Source organism: Suricata suricatta, chromosome 3 (genome assembly GCF_006229205.1).
Source record: "Suricata suricatta isolate VVHF042 chromosome 3, meerkat_22Aug2017_6uvM2_HiC, whole genome shotgun sequence".
Taxonomy (NCBI): Eukaryota; Metazoa; Chordata; class Mammalia; order Carnivora; family Herpestidae; genus Suricata; species Suricata suricatta.
In genome coordinates, this window is record NC_043702.1 from 12649593 (window position 1) to 12662716 (window position 13124).

A 13124-nucleotide genomic window follows, 5' to 3' on the forward strand; every position below is an offset into this window, starting at 1 on the left:
ATTATTTCATGATGGGGATGGAGAACAGATGAAAATCACTGTATAAGAGGAGAGGGCTTTCAGGAATACACGCATACACATACAGGATTATGTTATGAGAATTTATGTTTTTCTTAGTAGGCTGGAGGATGGGATTTTAGAACTTCTGGAACAGGGGAAAGGAAGTGTTGAAGCAGAGAGGATAGTGTGGGCTGGAACCCCAGAGAAGAAAGGCACTATGGGATCAGTGACTTGACCTTCAGTTAAGCTTTCTTTCCCACACTGCAAACACCTTATAACCTCTTCCAATTTTGAATCCAGTTTTAATCACTATATCCAGTAGAGGTCTTGGTTTCCAAAATTAAAAATTAAATCCCTTCAAAGATTTCAAAGAAAATCTTTAATGTAATAGGTTTTTCACAACTTCTGAGTGTTTACTTATATTCTCTTAACTTGTAAAGTATGCAAGAAACCTTGAGGTGAATGAGGTGCCATGAATTAGCACATGGGGTCAGAATGACTTCCTTGCCAGAGAATAAACTTCGGTGCGTGGATAGAGACCAACCTCTCTTTGGTGACAAAGGAGGAGTTCTTAGTGACTTTGGAGAGTGAAAACATGAATGAGATTTAAAAATTTTCTTGTTCCAAAGAATTATGATGAATTAATACCAATAATAATAACATCATTTAATAACTAAGTAGTGTGTCCGCCCTAGAACTAACTTCCTAACAACCCTCACAAAACTTTTATCCGGTGCCCTTGTTATATATACACGGACAAGAAAACTGAAAGTGCCTTGGAAGGGCGGCACTCCTGTCTTATCCTCAGCAGTGTTTTCTGTAGCAATGCATGGGCTATGCCGGTTGGCTCTCAAAGAAACATAGAGTCACTCTGGACTTTCCATAAGACTCTATCATCTCAAGTCTTTTTTTTGAAAAGGAGGGAGAGGAGGGGAACCCAGGTGGCTCAGTTGGTTAGGTGTCAGACTCTTGGTTTCAGCTCAGATCACGGTTTCAAGGTTTCGTGGGTTCTAGCCCCACATTGGGCTCTGCACTGACAGCGTGGAGCCTGCTTGGGATTCTCTCCGTCTATCTCTCTTTCCTCCTCCCTCTCTGCCCCTCCCCCACTGGTACTGTCTCTCAAAATAAATAAGTAAATGTAAAAAACTTTTTTTAAAAAGGAAGGAGGAAAATATGTATATATGTTATATATTATATACTTTATACTATATAATATATCATATGATATATCATACACTTTATATTACATATACTATATTGTATGGTATATACATTATATTATTATATATTATATCATGTGTTACATACTATAGACATACAATACACATATTATATATGTAATATATATTATATTAATTTCTTCCAGCACTATTTGGAATAAGGATGTGATAAATACAAGACTATAAATATATAAATGGCTTATGGTATACCAATTGAAACATTATAACATGCCTACAATTAAGCTTAAGAAAGAACTATATAAGCAGTAACAACATAAATCAGAATAAAAGGATAAGAAACAATTCAAAACTATTTTTAAACAACAATTAATCACCAGTGAAATATTGTCATTTTAGTGAAAAACCAGTGGAAAGGAATGGACTAATCATTTTCTGGTTTCTCTTGCCCAAATGCTGCTTTATCGCATGGGTGCTTCAGCGGTAGAATTCTCGCCAGCCAATGCTGCTTCGTGTTATCATGTTCATGTAATGCATGAATCCGTGCGTCGGGCCTCAGTCCAGCTCCTCTAAACGCCAAGACAAGACTCAGCACACATAAGATGTGTTGGCAGAACCGCCGGAAAGGACGAGGATGAGGACCTGAGGGGGCAGGTGGGGTCCCCAGAGAGCGACGCAATCCTGACCCCCATGAAGGGGAGGGGAAGGAAGGAGGCGAGGTCAAGGGTCTCAGACGGAGGGTGTCACTGTAAGAAAGTTCGGGCATGCTAATGGTAAGCTCTTGAGAGGAAGTCATCCCTGAGAGGAGGTCCGTGCTGGGCCTGCGCGTTCACCAGTGACCCGTGGCCCGGGGACAGCCCAGGGGAAGGCGGGTTTCAGCATGAGCGCAGTAGGGGCTCCCAGCGGACCCCTGGGGCTCTCACCACGACCCCCGGGAGCAGGTCTGGGCTGCGCCCTCAGGGCAACGCACTGCGCATGTACATCATAAAGTGTGTGCAGCTGCTTCTTGGAGTGGCCTGTTGTTTCTTTACATCTTGGATCCATTTCCACTGTGATTTCATTCTGCCCCAGTTCTTCTGGTCTAGGTTTCTTTCTCCCACAATTTAATTTTACACGGGATTCACATCGTATACCATGTGCCAGGAATTTTTGAGTCTCTCCAGCCTTGGTCCTGTGACCTGAATGTCAATTGAAATGGTGTGTCACTTACTAACAATGACAATTTTCTAATTCTATCCATAAGGGCTTTGGAAAAAAACAAAAACAAACAAACAGAAAAGCTAAGTCAACTTGAAAAGAAAAAAGTAAAAATAAAAATCAAGAAATGAAACGGAAATAACACACATCAAAGCCTTAGGAACCCCACAATGTATGAAAGAAAACATCCGTTCTTTCTTAGAATCTATCTCTGGTATTTCAGTTTACAGAAAGTTTTTCCTTTACTTTTTAATTTTTTTTTATTTTTTTAAATGTTTTATTTATTTTTGAGAGAGAGAGAGAGACAGCATGAGCAGGGGAGGGTCAGAGAGAGATGGAGACACAGAATCTGAAGACAGGCTCCAGGCTCTGAGCTAGTTGTCAGCACAGAGCCTGACGCAAGGCTCGAACCCACTAACCGCAAGATCATGACCTGAGCTGAAGCCGGAGGCTCTACCAACTGAGCCACGCAGGAGCCCCTTCCTTTACTTTTTCCAAGGGAGACCTTCAGTGCTCTTAGGATTCTGTAATAATCTCCTGCCAGAATAGCCAGTTTCTGGAACGTGACCTAGAAAGTACATTACATTTCACAAATTATTGTTTCCTTAAATCAGATAAGGCAGCTCATCCTAATGCACATGATTGCTCTTTTCTCTGAACAAAGACCCATCCATAATGCGGGCAAGCTTTTTAATACAAAACTGATCTTAAATAGCTTCCCTGTACCTTAAATACTAAGTGGAAAAAGCAAAACTAATAATTCTGCCCTCCTTTAATTATTAGTCACTTGAGAGAAATATTTCCTACTTAAAATAATCTTACCAGGAGGCCAGATTATGAGCCTTCGTTATTAGTTGAATTATAGCAAACAGAGAACAAATAGGACCCTAGAGTAGCTCGGGATAGACCCACTGGAACGGCCATTGGCCAGAAACTCATCCTTAAGGAGAACTGCTGAAGAGCAGTTGCTAATCTTGGGCACCTCATGTATGAAGGAAAAAACAATAGCTCAGAACAGGGATTTTAACTTATTTCTTAACAGATGTGCCAGTTGTGTGACCTTTGGCTACTTGAATAACATGGACTGAATGACAGTCACAGGGTAATAATTCCCAACTAAGGACAAAGTCAAGGTCCACTGAAAAATCAGTGATGCATAACTCTGAGTTTCTTCTATTCACCTTCACCTCACGTTCACCTTCTCCTCATGTTAGCTGAGACACACCATCTTCATGTGGTGGACCCAACACTGGAAGGTGAGGACAAAGCACTGGAAGGTGGGCGGACAAAGCTCCCTCTCCTTACAATCCCCTTTTTGTACTAGGGCAGAAAATCTCTCACAGAAGAACCCCAGAAGACATCCGTCCCTTTTGTATCTCCTTGACAATACCTGGGTCATTTGGCTGCACCGATCCCAATTACTTGCAAAGTAGGATGGAGTGCCCTGGTTCATTTAGCCCAATCATGATTCATCTCTTTTGTCTGTGGACATTGCCCAGTGATGCCAGTGCAAAAGTGAAGTTCTGGAATCCAAGACTAATGAAGCAAACAGCTTTCAGTGTGGGAAATGAATGGTGCCTCCCACAGTAGTGAACAAGTTTTCAAATATTTTGTAGATGCCCCAAATACAAAAATGCAATATTTGAGACAGATGAAAGCAGAGAAGCATCAATTGAAGAAAGTGGGTAGAATGGGTAAAGTTTTACTCCTCTGTGCACTTCTTTCCTCCCTGCTGGGACTCCTGGGGCACCTCCATTCAGTGTTTAGTATCCTTTGAAAGCCACCATCTTAAAATTTAAATAACTATGCAGAGAATTACATGGAAACTATACCATGACCAGATGGGGTTCATTCCCTGAATGCAAAGATAGATAACTCAGAAAATGAGTTAGTATATCTTGCTAGATGTATAAGTAAATAATAGAAGGATAAGAACCAGTTCCTAGTTAGCATTTCTTAGTAGAATATGTAAGAACTGGATCTTTGTGATGAGTTTTATCCCTTCCTATATTATATATACAAGTGACAAAAGGCAGTTTTGGACCTAAGTGTTGAAAGAGTAGAAGCATTGTTGTCACATTCAGGGACAAGAGAAGAACATTTGGAATTAATTAATTTGGAAGACTGATCTGTATGTTTTAAAAAATGTATAAGTCCTCTCTCTTGAGAGGCCAGATCAGTGTCTTTGATTTGTAATTAAATGAGGAACCTATAATTAAGTATGAAACAAAACCTGAAGTAATATAACACATCAATTTATTGTATGGAATAATCATTGGGGTACGTGGTAATACTTGATAGAACAACTATATATATATTGGTGAGGAAGATGCAAATTCCATTATTGGTAGATGATATGATTGATTAACTAGAATATTCTGATTAAGGCTCTAAGAATAAATTCGACCCACGTCATGCATGACCCATATGGAAGAATCGCCCTCCTTACTACTGTTCAAGCTCTCTGTTTTCCTCATTTTTGTTAGGTATTCATAGTTAGGCACTTTTTTACAAATTGTGAATTAATTGAATGAGTGGATATTTTTATTGCAACACCTACTCCACCAGCTGGGAAGAGGATGACTTGCAGATAAGTGGTGGCCTTAGGGCTGATATCACTTTGGGGGGGGTCTCGCTATCAGCAGGGCAGTACCAGAGTGACAGCAAAAGAGATGAAGGGGAATCTTGTAGTTGGGATTTATTTTGAATGTGGTTTTCACAGTGTGTCCCCCAAACTACACTTTAAGACAAGAACCAAGTAGTTCTTTAGAAGGTTCAAAGCTCACAAGCCAGTGTGGGTAAGGAAAACAGGAAAGGAAGGCGAGGGGTAACGGATGGTATTAAGTCAACTGTGACAACAGGCAACCCGAGCTTACTCTCATGAGGAAACTTTAGAAGGCATTTCAAGAGTCGTTCCACCCGAGGAATCAGGGATCTGGAGTATTTATACACCAGTCCCTGAGAGCCATTGATTGAGGACTGCTGAATGGGTGGTAGGGAAGAGGGATAGAGGGCAGTGATAATCCCCCAGGACCTCCAACTACTTCAAGTGGGGCCAGAGTGGCTTTCTGTGTTCGGGGAAAGCCCTCAGATTTACAGAGGCAAACACTCCAGCTGCGGGAGGTTAGCTAAAGCATACAAAACTGGCTGAGAGGTCACAGTTCTGGTAGGGGGTGTGCAAGAGTCAGTAGAGATTGGTGATAGATTGGACTGGAGAGTGAGGAGCCAAGACAATTCAAGGGTTATTCCTCAGGTGCTGTGTAAGCACTGAGTCAGTTATGCTGCATGGGGGAAGAATTGGTAGATGATCAACGTGGAACAAGGAAATCTGATAAAGGGACAGTCATGTGGGACTAAATACACAAGAGGCAGACCCCAGGAAACTCAGAGGAATCCTCGTTTGCTCCGGAGAAGGCCTACGACTTATTGAGGTCATGTATGGCCTCCATTCTCATGATGGGAATATTATTGGAATTGTGAACTTGTTTGTACCCACTGGGACACAATACCTAGAATATGATTTACATAATGAAAAGATTGCTGCAGTTTATAGTCTTCAGAATTCGAAAACTGTGGAGAGAAAGGAACACAGAAAGTAAACATGAGCATCTATAGAATCAATGGTCATGTTTAATCTTTTCTCTGGACGGTCATCAAATTCCATGGCAGTGGCCCTCAGATTTTCTTGGCTTCTCAGTGATCAAATACTAGACTTGGCTTACCTAATGGTCATGATATAAAATTAGATTAAATTATTAAATTTAACAATTTCAGTTGACATTTTGCCGGGTTCACCATTGTAAAAGGAGGTAATCTTGAGAGCTGTGAGGCTGTTCTTTTACAACTTTTCAAATGAAGCAATAAAGCCCATTGGGTTGTCAACAACATCTAAAATATAAACCATTCAGAGGCGGGAGAAATGAAAACAAAGATTCTTCCCTCTCATAAAAAGAAAAATCCTTTCCTTGGCTTCCCGGTCATAAAACAATCCAATTTATATGGAAAATAAGTTTAAAAGGAAATATGATAGAATCTTCTAGGAATATCTTCATCATAACCTTGAAACACTGTCTCCAGTTATTTTCTCCTTTCCTCTTTCTCAATATATCAGCTGACAGCTAAAATTGGCCTACAACCCCCTCTCACTTGACTCCTCTCTGACCCAATTCAGGCTTCCAAGTCAGGGGAACACAAAAGCGATGCCAGCACTGGGCATGTGTTTACTTCTTTGTGTCTCAGCACAAATGATGATACCACTAGAAAGAGTCTAGGGAATAATGTTTCTTTGTTATGGTGTAGGCCGCGCACCTGTGGGTCAGTGAATGCATTGTTTTGTGGGTTTCTTCTATGCCAGACCAGATGAGAAAGCAATTCTCGTTATTGCTTTGTGACCATTAGGTTCAGTATACCAACCTATTTTTACTTCCACAAAGTGAGGGTAGAAATGTGTGTGCAACTGAGTGCATACGTCAGAAATCTAGGCAGTTATTAATCTGGGTTTCGTTTTACATTTTCTAGCAGCTGTTGATTAGGAAGATTCTGGACTGAAACGTTAATCAAGATGCTGCGAGATCTCATCAGTGAGTGCTGGTTGTACCATTGCACTATGAAAAATTGCTTCTATGAGAAAATTATTTGGAGAATGTTAATGAATTCTCCGCCATTCTACAAAGTGGTTTTCCCCCAGTATCCTCTCTTTGTGGTTGGCCAAATAGAAAAATGTTTAAGCTGTAACAAAATTATCTGGAAAACAACTATTAAATAATTAGATTGAAAAAGTTGTTAGTCTATTCGTCTAATGATGCATTATGTATTTTAGACAGTGTACTGAAATATGTGAGTACAAAATTTATTGCCCCAAATAATGCAATTTCTATTGAGGCTCTCTGGACATGAACCAATTATAGTTAATACGCTAAAGGCATCAGTGGCAAATTAGAATCCAGAATTACTATAGTTCTGTGGATGGTGGTATAAGTATCCCACGAGGCCATCATGATGGGGACAAGGTGGAGGGTAGGGTTCCAGTGGAAATAAATAAGCAGAATCCTCCCGATATCACCTGCAGTCAAAAATTAGATTTGACTTGCCAACCAGACTTGAGATCAGTCCTGACCACGCCTAGATTCTGCACATTTCCCTTATGGGTTTGATTTCTGGGCTATAAATCGCTTGCCTCGCAGGGGCGCTGAGAATTAAGGATTCTCATCTCGTTGGCAGTTTGGGGGAGGCACCAGGAAATGCATTCTCCCATCATCTGCATTGACTGCCAACATTTACACCGAGCATTTCATAAACAATGAAACATCTATTTCATTTGCACCTCTGTGAGATCATCTTGGGTCTTGGGGATTTTTGGATTACAGATGTGACAGAAATCAGATTTACACAGTTTTTGAAACCAAAGTGTTCTTTTACATGGATACAAAAGTCCAATCTTGTATTTCCATAATTCCTTATGAACATTTTAAAAGAGGAGTAGCAATTACTTGAAGGTAGTTATTTGATTTTGTTAAGGATATTTGCTACCTATGTTTGCTACTTATTGGGAATTGCTCTGTCTTAGGCCATTGTGATGAAAAATGCATGAGACACAGCGCGGGGAAGGGCTTGGCATCAAACAGCAACGTTTAATTGTAGGGCCTCCTATTTAGGAGTGTTCAACCTTGAGCAAGATACTTAAACTTTCAAAATGTTAAAAAAAAATCTTTATTAATCGGTTTTGGCACAGAACAGATTTAAAACGTTGGTTAAACAATGATATGTGAAAGTATCGAATGTGCTGAAGGCATATTGTCCAATACGAAGAGTGCTGCACTCCAAGTGGAGTATGCGTGTCCGAGAGCGTGCGCGCCCCGACAGCTAGCAGGCTGTGTCCGGGGACTGTCTTGTGAACAGGTGCTGCAGGTGCGGAGGTTGGACCCTGCTGCTCAGTCTAGAATGCAGAAGTGAGAACACAGCGGCCTCAACTGCACCACAAAATTAAGTTTAACAAAAGGGAAAAGAGTGTCTTTTTGACCTCAAGATGTTAATTTCGGGAAAAAAAGATTTGGGGATGGGGAGGGTTGCTGGAGAGAGAGGAGTCGACAGTGGGGAACTGATGAGACAAAAACGGAAGGGGGATCTGCATGAACCCCATAGTAACCAGAAGTAGGCGAGACCTGAGGAATGGACATGGTGGAAATTAATGATCTGTCTGTGTTGCAGTTCAATTTCTGCACCTTAGAAACAATAGCTAATGATTTTTCTATCGTATAATGTGAGGCTCTGCCAATGACCACCCTCAGGTATTCAGTAAAGGCTTATCCACAGCTAACTTCATGCTGATCTTACATTAGCATGATCTTTAAGGATTCAAGAAAGGGGGTTATGACCCTGTGGGGCCAGGGAGAGGGGTCCAGAGAAAACTACTGAATCACCAGGAAGACACAGATATGCGATGGCCAGGTCCGGCCAAGGAGACCAGGAACACCTGGAACCAAAAGTTCAGTGTCACAGACCACAAATATGATGTGAAAGCAACCTCAGGAATTTCCTAGCAATAGAAAACTCTTCTATTCTTCTTTTAAAAGAGTGAATTGCTTACATTTATATCAGGGTGAGACTCACCACTGTGTATGTTAAAAATAAAACCTGGGCACCTGGGTGGCTCAGTTGGTTAAGCATCTGACTCTTGGTCTCAGCTCAGGGTTTGATCTCAACTTAGGGTTGGATCTCAGGGTCATGAGTTCAAGCCCTGCATTGGGCTCCATGCTGGACGTGAAGCCTACTTAAATTCAATGCATACATAAAATAAATAAAAACAAAACCCCCAACCTCAGAAGGTTAGGACATTTCAGTCATATAAAGCATTAGCAAAGTGAAACTTCTACAAAGAGCTTGAGCTAGTTCTGAAGTAAGAAACTTTTAAAATTCTGCAATTAAATTGATTTAATAGGCCTCATTTGGTGGTATTCAAATATTATTTTTCAATAGGCAACGATCCATCCACGAGGCAGGTCTACGGAGGTGGGGAGAGAAGAAGGAAAGTAAATGAGGTAGAACCCCCGCTTTGTGCCAGGCACCTTACGCTACCTCACTTCATTCCTGAGTCATTTCTACAAGCAGAATATTGTTCAGAAATGAGGCAGCTGATACAGCGGGTGGCTGAGTAACGTGCCCCAGTGATTCATTCAGTGGTGGCGGGGCTGGGATGAAGACCAGGGTCCTTTGACTCACCCTGCCCCTGCGGGTTCCAAATGTCTCCGGCTGACTAGCGACTTCCCACGCCCGCAAAGCAAGGCTGCCGCCTCGTCACTGCAAGCACACATAAATACTTTTAATCTATTATAATTGCGCCCAGAGAAGAATGAGCGTCTGACTTCATTTATGCAGCTTTAATTCTCCAGGAGCTACTTAATAGCACTGCTGTATGAAATGTCATACATTTTCCAGCTTTGAAACAGCACTTCATCATTACCAAAGGCATTAGAAAACATTTACCAATACATGAATGGCATATAATAATGAGAATATGTATTGAATACTTGTTAAATGCCAAATACTGTCGCAAGTACTTTATGTATATAGATTACATCACTTAATGCTCACAAGGTCCACAAGGTCAGAATTATTATTTTCTGCATTTTACATTCAGGGACACTGAGACTTAAAGTGGGTAATTTGCCAAAGATCATGCAACATGTTAAAACTCCTCCCACACAGCACTTTACTGGGCACCTGGGTGGCTCAGTCTGTTGAGCTTCCAACTTTGGCTCAGGTCATAATCTTACTCACGGGTTCAAGCCCTGCATTTTAGGCTCTGTGCTGGCAGCCCAGAGCCTAGAATTTGCTTCCGATTCTGTGTCTCCCTCTCTCTGCCCTTCTCTGCTCATGGTCTGTCTTTCTCTCTCTCTCTCTCAGTTTGTGGGCTCTTTGCTGTTGGCATGGAACCCACTTTGGATCCTTTGTCCCGACCCTCTTAGCCCCGCCAAGCTCACACTTGCTCTCTCTTTCGCTCTCTCTCAAAAATAAATAAACATTAAAGAATTTTTTTACTGGGTGCTGGGCACAAATCCTAGACTCTGTCTTTCTTCTGTGAAGCAAAATCCACCCCAAATACAAGAAAAAGGGATATTCACAAAAAACCTAGGGAAGAGAAGAGAATGTGAGGGAACCATGTTTCTACTGAGTTCTTCTTCATCCCATTTATGCCCCTTCCCTCCCCAGCCACCATAGAAAGGAAGAGGTCAAAGAACTTGCCCAAGGTCACTTACCCAGAGCCAAATCTCCAGACTCTCAGGCCAGAGGAACTTTTAGTATAAACCTCAAGCCCTGATAGAAGTTAGGGTATATCCCTGCAAAAGACCAGCTAGTAGGCTAGATTTTCAGAGTTGTCTTCTTTTGAAAGTAACTCTGTTGGGGCACCTGGGTGGCTCAGTCCTTTGAGCATCCGACCTTGGCTCAGGTCATGATCTTACTCACAGGTTCAAGCCCTGCATTGGGCTCTGTGCTGGCAGCCTGGATCCTAGAGCCTGCTTCCGATTCTGTGTCTCCCTCTCTCTGCCCCTTCTCTGCTCATGGTCTGTCTCTCTCTCTCTCTCTCTCTCTCTCTCTCTCTCAAAATAAATAAACATTAAAAAATTTTAAAAAAAAAAGGAAAGTAACTCTGTTTCAGAGAATATTCCAGCAACCTCCTATTAGAAAGATTTCTCAATGAAACTGTTGATGGGGTCATGGTTTTCCTACATATCTTAATATGGTCATTTACATTTTAGGTCTTGCTCATGAAAATAAGTAACTTGTTTCATTTATTTTTTTTCTCTTCCCCAGAGGTGTGATTTTATGATTCCAGACTCCTTTATCAACCCAAGACTCTAAATGGTATTATTGATTTGAAAAAGAGAAGATTTCATATGGAATTACATATTTTTTTCTGACTGGGATGACACTTTGATACAAGGTATGGTTAAAATCTCCCCCTGGTATGTAATAGTCTGAGCTGAGTCTTTGCTACATATGTAACACTTGTGTCCCAGACTGCTTCATCAGGGACATGTGGATCATGGAGTCTCTTTTCGTTAATGGCTCATCAGAGAGTTGTTCAAGGCGATCCTGACGGAAGAGTTTCTGCACATGCAGTGCAAGACTACCAGTAGTATGAGTGTGGATATGTGTGATAACTCCTAGATATGAGGATCACTAACTAACCTTCCAAATTGACTGACCCTTGCGTTTTCATTCTTTGCGTCTCCTACATTTCTTAGCAATTGTGATCCAATCCACTAGGCAGGTTAAATGTTCAGAAAATGAAAACATGAAAGATGCACCTCAATGTAGTGGAGATATTTGGAGCTCTTTGGAGAGAAATCAAGGCATGGGGGGAAAAGTAGACTGAATACCCTATAATGTTGACATGTTAAAGATGGCTAATTGTCCTCTCAAATTCATTCTCTCCTTCATCCAGAGAAATGAAGTTTAAGGCTACCAATGTAGAGATAGCATTTCTCAACCTTCCTCAAAGCTAGATGTGGTTAGATGATTGCGTGAAAGCCAGTGGGACTGAGTATAAGAGATGTTTGCAATGTCTGCGTATTCTTCAAGTTAGAACACAAGCCACTTAGGTTACCTGGGTGGCTCAGTTGGTTCAGTTCTTGGGTTCAGTTCTGGGCATGATTCCATGGTTTATGAGGTCGAGCCCTGCATTGGGCTTTGTACTGACGATGCAGAGCCTGCTTGGGATTCCCTCTCTCCCTCCCTCTCTGCCCCTCCTCTGCTCTCTTGCACTCTCTCTCTCAAAATAAATAAATAAGCTTAAAAAATATATTTTTAAAAAGCACAAACCACTTGCCTTACAGTTCTTCTTTTTCTCCTTTGTTCAGTGAAATAGACACAATTTTGACCCAGCATCACCTATGCAGATGAAGAGAATGACTTAGGGGATAGCTAAACAACAAAATAGCAGAAGGTGGTCTTGGTCTTGGAGCAGAACCGCCTTCCCAATGCAGGCCATTCATCCCAAGACTCTTAGATGTAAAAGACATTCTTACACTGTGTTTGAGGTCCATTGGTTAATGTGAACTCAGCCTCCTCTTAACTTTAATGACTGCTCCCATCAATAAAGGGATAACTCCTGACTTCCTGTGCCCGAGGAGACATGTGCAAGACTCACCCTTTTTGTTATTAAAAACAAACTATAATCATCTTGTATAAAGTTTTATTTTCATTGGCATTGTTAAGTAACTGCATTCCCTACCATTTGCAAGGGATTAAAATGAAAGCAGAATGAACTATATAAAGTTTATGCTGTCATAAATTCACTTTTTTCCAACCACTCTAAGGCTTTCAACTGTCAACTGATGTTTTTACTCTATGTTAGTATAATAGGAAGATGTTTCTTTTTATAAAGGAAAGAACAATGGTATTCAGTAAATGAGTTTAATGTTTCATACTGAAGTCAAGATATTATTTGGACCAAAAAGAAAAAAAAAAGGAAAGGAAGATGTGATTGTTTCTAGCTGTGAATGCTTGTTTGTAAAAAGTAAATTTGAAAGGACAGACTTTCTTGAAGTAAAATCACGTGAAAATAATCACTCAGGTAGAATCATGTGAAGCTTTGAAAACAACACGTGAGAATCCATACATACACCTGCTGATGTGAGGAAACTGAAGCAGGGCAAAGAAATGTGCTATCACTCTAACGTGCTGATTGTGTTAGGGGCAAAACTGACCACTTTTCTGCTGACTAGCCTAAGATATTACTGTTGTGAT